The following is a 9,016-nucleotide window of genomic DNA, read 5'->3' as shown; positions in this document are numbered from 1 at the left end:
GAATTATGATGTTTTCTAAGAATTTCCCCTTACAGTTAAGAAGCGATCCTATGCAAGCCTTTAAGAGAGCTCCTAATGTGAAAAACTGTCAGTGTGGAGGAGGACTTTAAAGAGTCTTAAGAGTTTCTTAAGCAGGGGAGAAAATGGTGGAAAGACAGAGAGGTAGGATAAATATTCTCTAAACGCTGAATGACAGTGAGTTAATGAAACGCAACCAGTGACGTGTGGTGAGGTTCGTGGCTGGTGAGGCACTGACACTACATAAATCAGATTTACAAATATATGAACCCAATAGAGAAGCTTCAATCACCATTCAATTGGCAGCTTGTACATTGACTACTGGTTGTTTTTCATATCAGCATTATTTACACACACATAGGTAAGGTACATATTTGATTCCACCAGGAGCGTTTCAGAAGCAGAGCGCTCGCGGGCACCACCGAACATCGTGAGATTCCGCGATAATCTGCGTAACAACCCCAGATGTATAAAGAGAACAACAAACACATGAAAGGTTACTTTACCTGTCCGACGTTGAATTGCTGTTGATTTGTTCATATTTCCTTGTTTTTGGAGACATTTTTAAGCTTGGATATTGAATCTTACATTTTTGTGGTCAAAGCAAAATATAAGAAGAAGAAGAGAAGTGTAGAAGAAGAGCAACGACAGAACAAGCATAAACCGACCCGTGGGCTCTCGCTCGCCCCCTTCTTTGAGGCAGAGTAGTGTTTGCCTCTCTGTGCTTTTTCATTGCGGTTTCTGTCAGATCAGCAACACTAAACATGTTCTACACAGACGTGAAATACATTACCTATTCTATGTAAAGAAAGGACATATAATAAAAGTGTCTACAAATATTACAGTGGTGACAAAATAATGAGAAAGCAAAAGACACGCGCTCAACCCAGTTAGTGAGGGATTGCGCAATCTGAGGTGAGGAACAGCTCGTCGCTGCCTCACCTCACTGTCTCCTCTGTTTGAACAGGACATGCGCTAATTCAGAGATTTAGATTATAAAAATGCTTGAAATGAATGGAATCATACAGAAATGACATGTATAGCACAGATCAGTAGAGACATATTCATATTTATTTTATTTTAGCATTATTTGTTGTTATTTGTACTCTGCCTCACCTGCCTCTCCTGACCGCACGTCCCTGAACGCAACAGATTAGAGCGTGCAGGGATGATGCTTGAGGTCGATCTCAATTAGAGATGCGTTCACATCTCCACCCAACGCTTTAACACCAGAAAATGAAAGTGATCACAAGACTTAAGATATGTGGCTACTGGAAACATTTAACTGTGTTCGCTGGTTTATGGATTTACATGCCAAAGAGGCTACTTGTATAGACTGGCCAGTAATCACTTATCATTAGATTACTAGAACCTTACTCTAAGCAAATTAACTTTTTGCATTCAATTTAGCACGTAAACACATCACACAGAACTGCAACCTGTATAGATACAAGGTCAGTCAGAGTGCAAGACTGCCTATTGAACGAAAAGACATGATCACAAACCCTCGAGAACAGATACAAACTCTCCAGAGTTTTACACAAGACACATTTCCTTTCTAGCCACAGCCATAGCTCCTCACCACTAGATGACGCCACATCCTACACACTGCATCTTTAAAGTTGTTTTGTGGATGATTAATATAAAGTTTGATAAATTAGCAAAATGAGTTGAGTGCGTTCTTCTACTATTAAAACAGAATAGAATACATGAAGTCCAGAAAAAGAGCCTGCTTCTGATTGCTAGGAGAAGGAAGAGGCATATTGTAGGTAGAAGTGGGGCTAGGACTTGATCTGTCTATGGCAACTTTCTGTTGTCTGCATTGGCACCGAACAGATTTCCTTGGTGTTGATTTGAACGGAGTTGATTCGAGTTGCAGCACTGCTGCTTAATGTCATCAGTTATCACATAAGGAGATTAGCACCGTTGAAAGAGTAACTCAAGTAACAATTAATAGAGTAAAACCAATTAAAAAAGTAAATCATGCAAAGATATCTGGGCCGAGGCACTCCTACTTGATGAACTATGCAATCTGACCTGACATTTCTTTATCAGCCAGTAAGAAATGCTTTTGAACTCGCTAGCTGCATCATGAAAACTAGCTTTGGCGCCAATTAATTTCTACTGAAAAAATGTGAAAGTCTGTATGAAACTGCTATCTTTGATGCAGGTTATTGTTGACAGTGTCCATGGCACATTTCATGTGAATTAACTGGAATGCCTGCTGGGAAGGAAGAAGTAAAAGTGATGGGAAGTGAACCAGAAAACTGATGCTGATGATAATTTGATGGATTTTCCCAATCTTTTCCCATAACAGTGACACTTCTTTCTAACGAGCAACACTTTTTAGGGTGATGGTCAGATATAAGTTTGTCATAGATTTCTTTCTTTCCATCTTTGACAAGGCCAAAAAAATGTTTATCCTCCTCTTCTACCATTACTGATCCTTTTTGTTGTTTACATTAATTACAGAATTTTGCTTGTGTCCAAATGACCATAATACACACTAAGCACCTATTTCTGCTGGTCTAATCTGTAATTGTGTTGCCTTCGGGGAACACAACCGGTTACTTCACGGCCCTGAGTTAGAAGTGGACACAATGGCTACATTGAGGCCAAATTAATCATCTGCAGCAGAACTCCCTTGCTGCATTGATAGCGGGTGAATTACCTAAAAATCAAAGCCGATTTCCACGTGAGTGCTGGGCCACTTCACATCACGCACCGCTCAGTTGTGTCAGGGAAATATAAGCTGGGTGGAGGTTGAGAGAAGCAAGTGGTGAAGTGGGTGTGTATGTGTGGAATGGACTGCAAACTGAACCACAGGATGGTATATCATTCTTACTCCTCCCTGCTGCCCAAAATGTGTTATTCCCCTGAATACAGACACTGTGGCTGAAAGTCCTTGAGACCAGTGACCTCTCTCTCTCCCTCGCTCTCTCTTTCATTCTTGTGGTGAGGCTGGCACTGAGCCGGGGAGCAGCTCTGTGGGCCATGATAGAATTACAGTTGCAAAGTGCACAGCAGCTGGCACCAGGGATGTGGGTGAGAAATACAGGGACTCTCCAAGACTCCCTAGTGAGTGGAAAAGGTCGCAATGAGGAGAATAGATAACCAGGCCCTCTGGGCACTCTCTCCTTGCATTTCACTTTCACATTTCAAGGACAATAAACTGAGTGTTTCTGAAATGTGCCACGAAGATTACAGTAACAGGTGGTCATCCTACATGGTTTCAACGGGAGGAATACAAAGTGTTTAAAGGGAGATTTTATTATTTTATTTAACTTTGTGTATTCTGTTAGTATTTCGATTGTTAAAATTGGTCTGTATTTATCTAGATTAGATGTGTTTTAGTAGAATGTCTACATGTTTGTCTAGTTTCATTTCGAGCTGACCGAAGCAATCTAATAGCAACTTTTGTTGAAATGGCAAGAAAGTCAACCAGTTTTGGAAAGATGTTTTTTTCTTAAAAGGGGCAGTCCACCACGTAAACTTCAGTTTACTCATCACAACGATGATGTAGGGAATTTTTTGTTGACCAAGACCAAAATGACACTCACTGAAATGAAATTTTCTCGGAACAAAAAGGCAGTAAGATAAAAAAACCATGGGTCACTGTGGTCTTGGAGTGTCTGTTATGTGCCGACGGTCAGGCTGGTGGTTGAGTGAAGCGTAGGTGTCTGCGTGTATCTGTGTGCATGACCACAAGGCCAATGATGGTCAACGTAAATGTCAGCACTGACATGATACGAACCACGGGGTTTCCTTGGTTATGCCCAGTACGCAGCAAACGGATGTTTTCCAGAATTCAAGTGCATGCCATTATTCCAACCATGAAACCGCAAAGGAAATATTTGATCCAGTTTGTTCCCATACTCTGATATACATCTAAATTAAAACATCATAAACTTGTTTTTCCATACATAAAACAATGTAAGGGCAGAACTTTTTTCTTTCCTCATAATGGCAGGCAGTTAAACAATTGTAAAACATTTGTAAGTAAAACACAAACTCATGTCATGTTTGTAGTCCTTAAGAAACTAGTAGATGTAGAAGGAAATTGGACAAGTTGCATGAATGTTTTTACAACAGTAAGCTACAGGATTTATGGGTATTGTGGTCTCGATATGGAAAACCACCTGAACAAACAATACCACTGGGATAAGAGAGTCTGGGATTTTCTATTTATTATGATTGTATCAAAGTATCCCTGACATTTTGTGTTGATATTTAGAGCTCAGACTTAAAAGAGGTTACACTATACTGTCAGTGTTGCTTTCACTGTCACTTATTATCTCACTGCTATAATGACTTAATGTTTTACAGTAAAGCACTAAAAAAAAAAAAATCAACACTGAGAGGACTGAGGTCAGTGACCAGAGGTCTTATCGCTTTTGGTATCAGCCTCTAGTTCAAGGATTTTGATCCAATTTATCATTTTTAGCAGTATTTTCTTATTTGGTATGATTGAGTTAATGACTTTTATGGTATACATCTCACGGTAACACGCCACAAGTATGCCAACGATGGATTGTTATTAATCACCTAACATTACTGTTTTGATGTCACATTTTAAGGTGAATAGACACCTGTTCATAAATGTGTTTCTAGTTCAACAAATGATATTAATTAAAGCCTTCAATGTTTCTGTAATTATATAATTGTCTTGAAGATCTGCTGAAGGAGTTTCTACATACCCTGCAGTATTTTGTGACTCACTGTTCTGCAGGTCAACAAATACATTATTCATAAAGAACAGATGCACATTTATTTCCCAAAAGACAAACAACCAGCACAGCTGCACAACATGTATTTTTAAATAAGGTGCACAAATCTTACTTTAAATGGAAGAGAGAACATTTTCACTGTTGTTGTCAGTGTATATTTATCCACCAAAACAAAACAAAAAAACAGCTGAAATGTTCTGACATGTTCCTTCATTACATTGAACATGGGCACCGTAGTCTATTTTTGAGTCGACCTAATAACAGCAATCTGGTACCAAATATAATCACCTGCTCATCAAATCTGCAGGTGAAAATCCCCAATAAATGCTAGAGATGCATCAATCCACTTTTTCAGTTCTAATCCAATTTTAATACCTGCATTTGGATGTCTGCTAATATAAATATAATAATTATAGATATATCAAATACAACTGTACTAAAATGATATAGTTCTGATATCAGAACTCTTTTTGCATAATCTTTGCGATTTAAATGTATTCCAAAGCAATGTATTGTAACTGTATGTTAAGGTCTAACATACAGTTACAAATTTAGGGGAGTATAAATTGCCATTGCAACTCCTTTAATGATTTGTATACATGAGTTCAAAAGTAATAGGAGAATTTACTAGTGCAATGGCAAGTTGAAAACTCCTTCATAAATTTTTCAAAGTGAATATTTCAAATAAAGTGCAAGAACTGTGTAAAGAAAGAAACATCTACAACATCAAAAAACCCTCTCAAATAAGTTAAAACAACAATGTGCGTGACTGCTTCTTAAGTCTGCTTGTTACAAAATAGCGTGTGGTGTCCATGACCAGATGTTTCTATACACACAAATCCATTTTGATCAATGTATCGGACGCTGAATAGAGGAAGAGGTGAGTGGTTTCGGTTACCATGCAGAGTTAGACATCAGATAGACTAGCGGTATGACGTGAAGTTTAATGCTAAATGGTAAAAGCACCGCAGGTTACTTACTGATCTTCACTGATTGTGACAAAACAAACTGCAGGCCATGTCAGACACACACACACACACACACACACAAACTAGTTTAGCATTTGCATAAATCTTGATTGAGAACACCACGAGTGACTTTCACTGCCTGTTTAACAAGCCGCGAGACCATCACTGTGACAAAACAAACGGCCAAGTTAGATAATTAGGAGGACTGTTACAAAACAAATTCTAATAATTGTCTTGTTTATCATGTTTATCTCCTGTTGCTTGGAGCAGCCACTCGACCGCCATGCTAAAGACTCGAGTGTAGCTAACTAACACCATCGTTATTACAAATTTGATCGTACGCGGATCAGTAAGCTCAGTCCGATTTGTGAATTTCGTAATATGGGAACCCAAACCAATTGGATTGGATCAGTCCCATCGCTCATAAGTGCACAATTTACTACTGTTTGAACAAGTTAGCTAAAAACTACAGTTCCCAGCTGCAAATTGTTTAGTTTGTGACCCATTTTTAAAGATTGAAATTTTCAGTAACAATTAAGTGTCAAAGAAGTCAGAAAGCAGTGCGAGGCGATTAAAATTATTGTTGGTTGTGGTTTCTGAAATTCTTTGGACATAGCAGAAAATTGCAATTTATCTCATGGTGACATTTTCCTCAATCAAAGATGTACTTCAAATTGTTGTTGGCCCTTGAAATGTCAGCTTAGATCTCAAAGTCACACAAAAATTAGACCTCGTCTGTAAAGTCAAGACAGTCATCTATAACATTACTTGAAGAATAAGGATCCAAAACAGATTACCACCTCACTGAGGTTTCCTAAGCATTGGGGATATAGTTCACACAACAACCTGCAGATTGTGGCCACTGTGACATTCAAAATAGTGAAGTGGTTACAAGAGAAACACGAGGACTCAGACCAGACAATGTGACTGTCTGTAATAATTGACCCTTACGATTACCTAAAAGATTTCAGTTCTACGTTGAGTTTCCACGGAGGACACTCTTTGATTTAATAGGTAGAAATACATGAATACACACAAGCAATAAAAACAGGAACATAGAGTTCCTCTGTGCTATTTTGGGACTTTCATGTCGTCACAAAATGAAATGTGTCTGTCTGTGGTTCGAGACTGAATAATAGCAGATGCCAAATTAAAATCTCTTACCTCATTCCTGATTTGAGATGTGCAGTTTTGACATAGGCCCCGCTTAAAGTTAAACTCCTCTTGATTTGAAAACAAATATGACTATTGAGTTGTGTGTGTGTGTGTGTGTGTGTGTGTGTGTGTGTGTGTGTGTGTGTGTGTGTGTGTGTGTGTGTGTGTGTGTGATGTGTGTGCATGTAAATGTACCGTATGTGGGATGGAAATACTCTGCTTTGGGGGAATTCAATTGTCTAAATGCCAGATTTTTACATATAGTACAATAGGGGAACTCAGATTAGTGTTTTTGTAACTAGATCATGCATGTAGGGCACTTTTTTAGGAGAGGGAATTATACATAGCCTTCAATAAATTTCATTGAGACACACAAAGAAATGTTTTACCCAAATGTGTTGTTTTTCCAGAGTAATGTTATAGGATGCTACTGTTGAAGTAAATAACATATTTAGGTTAGTTGAAGTTAGTCTTGCCAGTGTGTCAGTCCTCCGTAATCTGCTCCTGCTTCAACTTGTCTACTCAGTCCTTCTCAAGGCCTAATAAAACCGGTCCATTCGTCCTCTCTGGTCCCACTGCCCTCCTCTCAAATGTGAGACGTTTTGAGGTGAATGAGTCTCTGCCATCACATCGCCGATTAAAAGCCTCAAACAGCAGAAAGTCCTCACAGACCTCACTGGAGATAAATTCCTTGGTGAATGGAGGAGTTTCCCCTGAAGGCCCCAGCATATTAGCATGTTGGCATTTAGTATGTCAGCTACACCCGGCGTGCCCCATATACTGTTACATTATCATCATCATCATCATCATCATTAATGAAGATAGATACAACATTTTCTTTCAACTATGTTGAGGTACAACAATGTACTAATTATATCCACAACCCATAGTGATTCTTAATTGGATTGTGCTTGAAATACAAGCGCCTGTGCCAACCTCGGCCCGTGAACACAACCATGTATTATCATATCCGGAGTGCAGAGCGCCTCCTCTCCGGACCTCTGGCCTCCTCGGCCGCAGACACACCAGCAGATCCTTCTCTGCTTCAGCTGCTGATTTATCTCCTTTCTTCTGTTCAATCTCACAGCTCATCACTTTGTGACTTTCATTTTTTACTCTGTACTCTGACTTAAAATGTAGAGAAGTAGCCTACAATACGTGTGATACATCTAGGCATAGAATGCTACTTAAAGTAAATATATATATATTTTGAAAAAATACTGCAAATGTACAAGTAGGCATACACAAAAAATGACTTTGTTACAATAACGAGAGTGATTTTGTTACTTCCACCCCTGTGCATTGGGAAGCCCCACTAGTTCCCACGTGATCTTGTACCCCTACTGCTTATGGCAGAAAGGAGAGTGTGGGAGATACTTCTGAAATTAAAATCAGTGAGATGACTCTACTGTTAAAGGGGCGATTCGGAAAGAAAGTTGTGCAGGTGTTAGAGGGGGAGTTTCGAATGTGGACATGAACTAAGATTGTCTGTGTTTGTGTGTGGTTGGAGGGTGATGAGACCAGACCAGCGTGATGGAAAGCCCAGCCGACTGCTAACACAAACACACCACGGGGAGAGAAAGAGAAAGAAGGGGGTAAAAAAGGTGGGGGAGGAATGAAAGAGAAGAAGAGTGTGTTGTGTCAGCTTTACAACGATGCCAGTTGTCATAAAGATGCTGATGTTAACCAGTATTGACAGGGTCGAGAGAGTGTTTACGTTAGAGTCCATTATCAAGTAGCTCAGCAGGGAACAGATCCATGTTTCGTCCTGCAGACCCCCCACCCCCCTTGAGTGGACGACTTGGAACCTGCATTTCAGAGACATTTCACACACTTAAAAAAACAGAGTGGTGTGTGTTTGCATCATTACCATAATTGAGAGTGACTGGTAAGAGGGCATGGACGGGGAGGTGTTGGCACTCCCCCTCCAAAAAATTCCTGTTTGACAAATTATGTGAATGAAGAGGGTAGGCGTGGCTGGCTCGGCCCCAGGCCCCTGACCGACAGATGGGGGTCAAACAGAGTAGATAAGGGACTTGTGTGTGTGCTTGGTGAGCTTACTTCTGGGCATTGGTTGGCACACTCACAATCACGGTTTAGGCTGCGTGCCAAAGAAAACATATCCACTTTATGTGGTAGACCTCTGCC

The sequence above is a fragment of the Cebidichthys violaceus genome, unplaced genomic scaffold (genome assembly GCF_023349555.1).
Source record: "Cebidichthys violaceus isolate CVI_PGR_0920_01 unplaced genomic scaffold, fCebVio1.0.p SCAF_85, whole genome shotgun sequence".
NCBI classification, from domain to species: domain Eukaryota; kingdom Metazoa; phylum Chordata; class Actinopteri; order Perciformes; family Stichaeidae; genus Cebidichthys; species Cebidichthys violaceus.
This window is presented reverse-complemented; position numbering follows the sequence as displayed.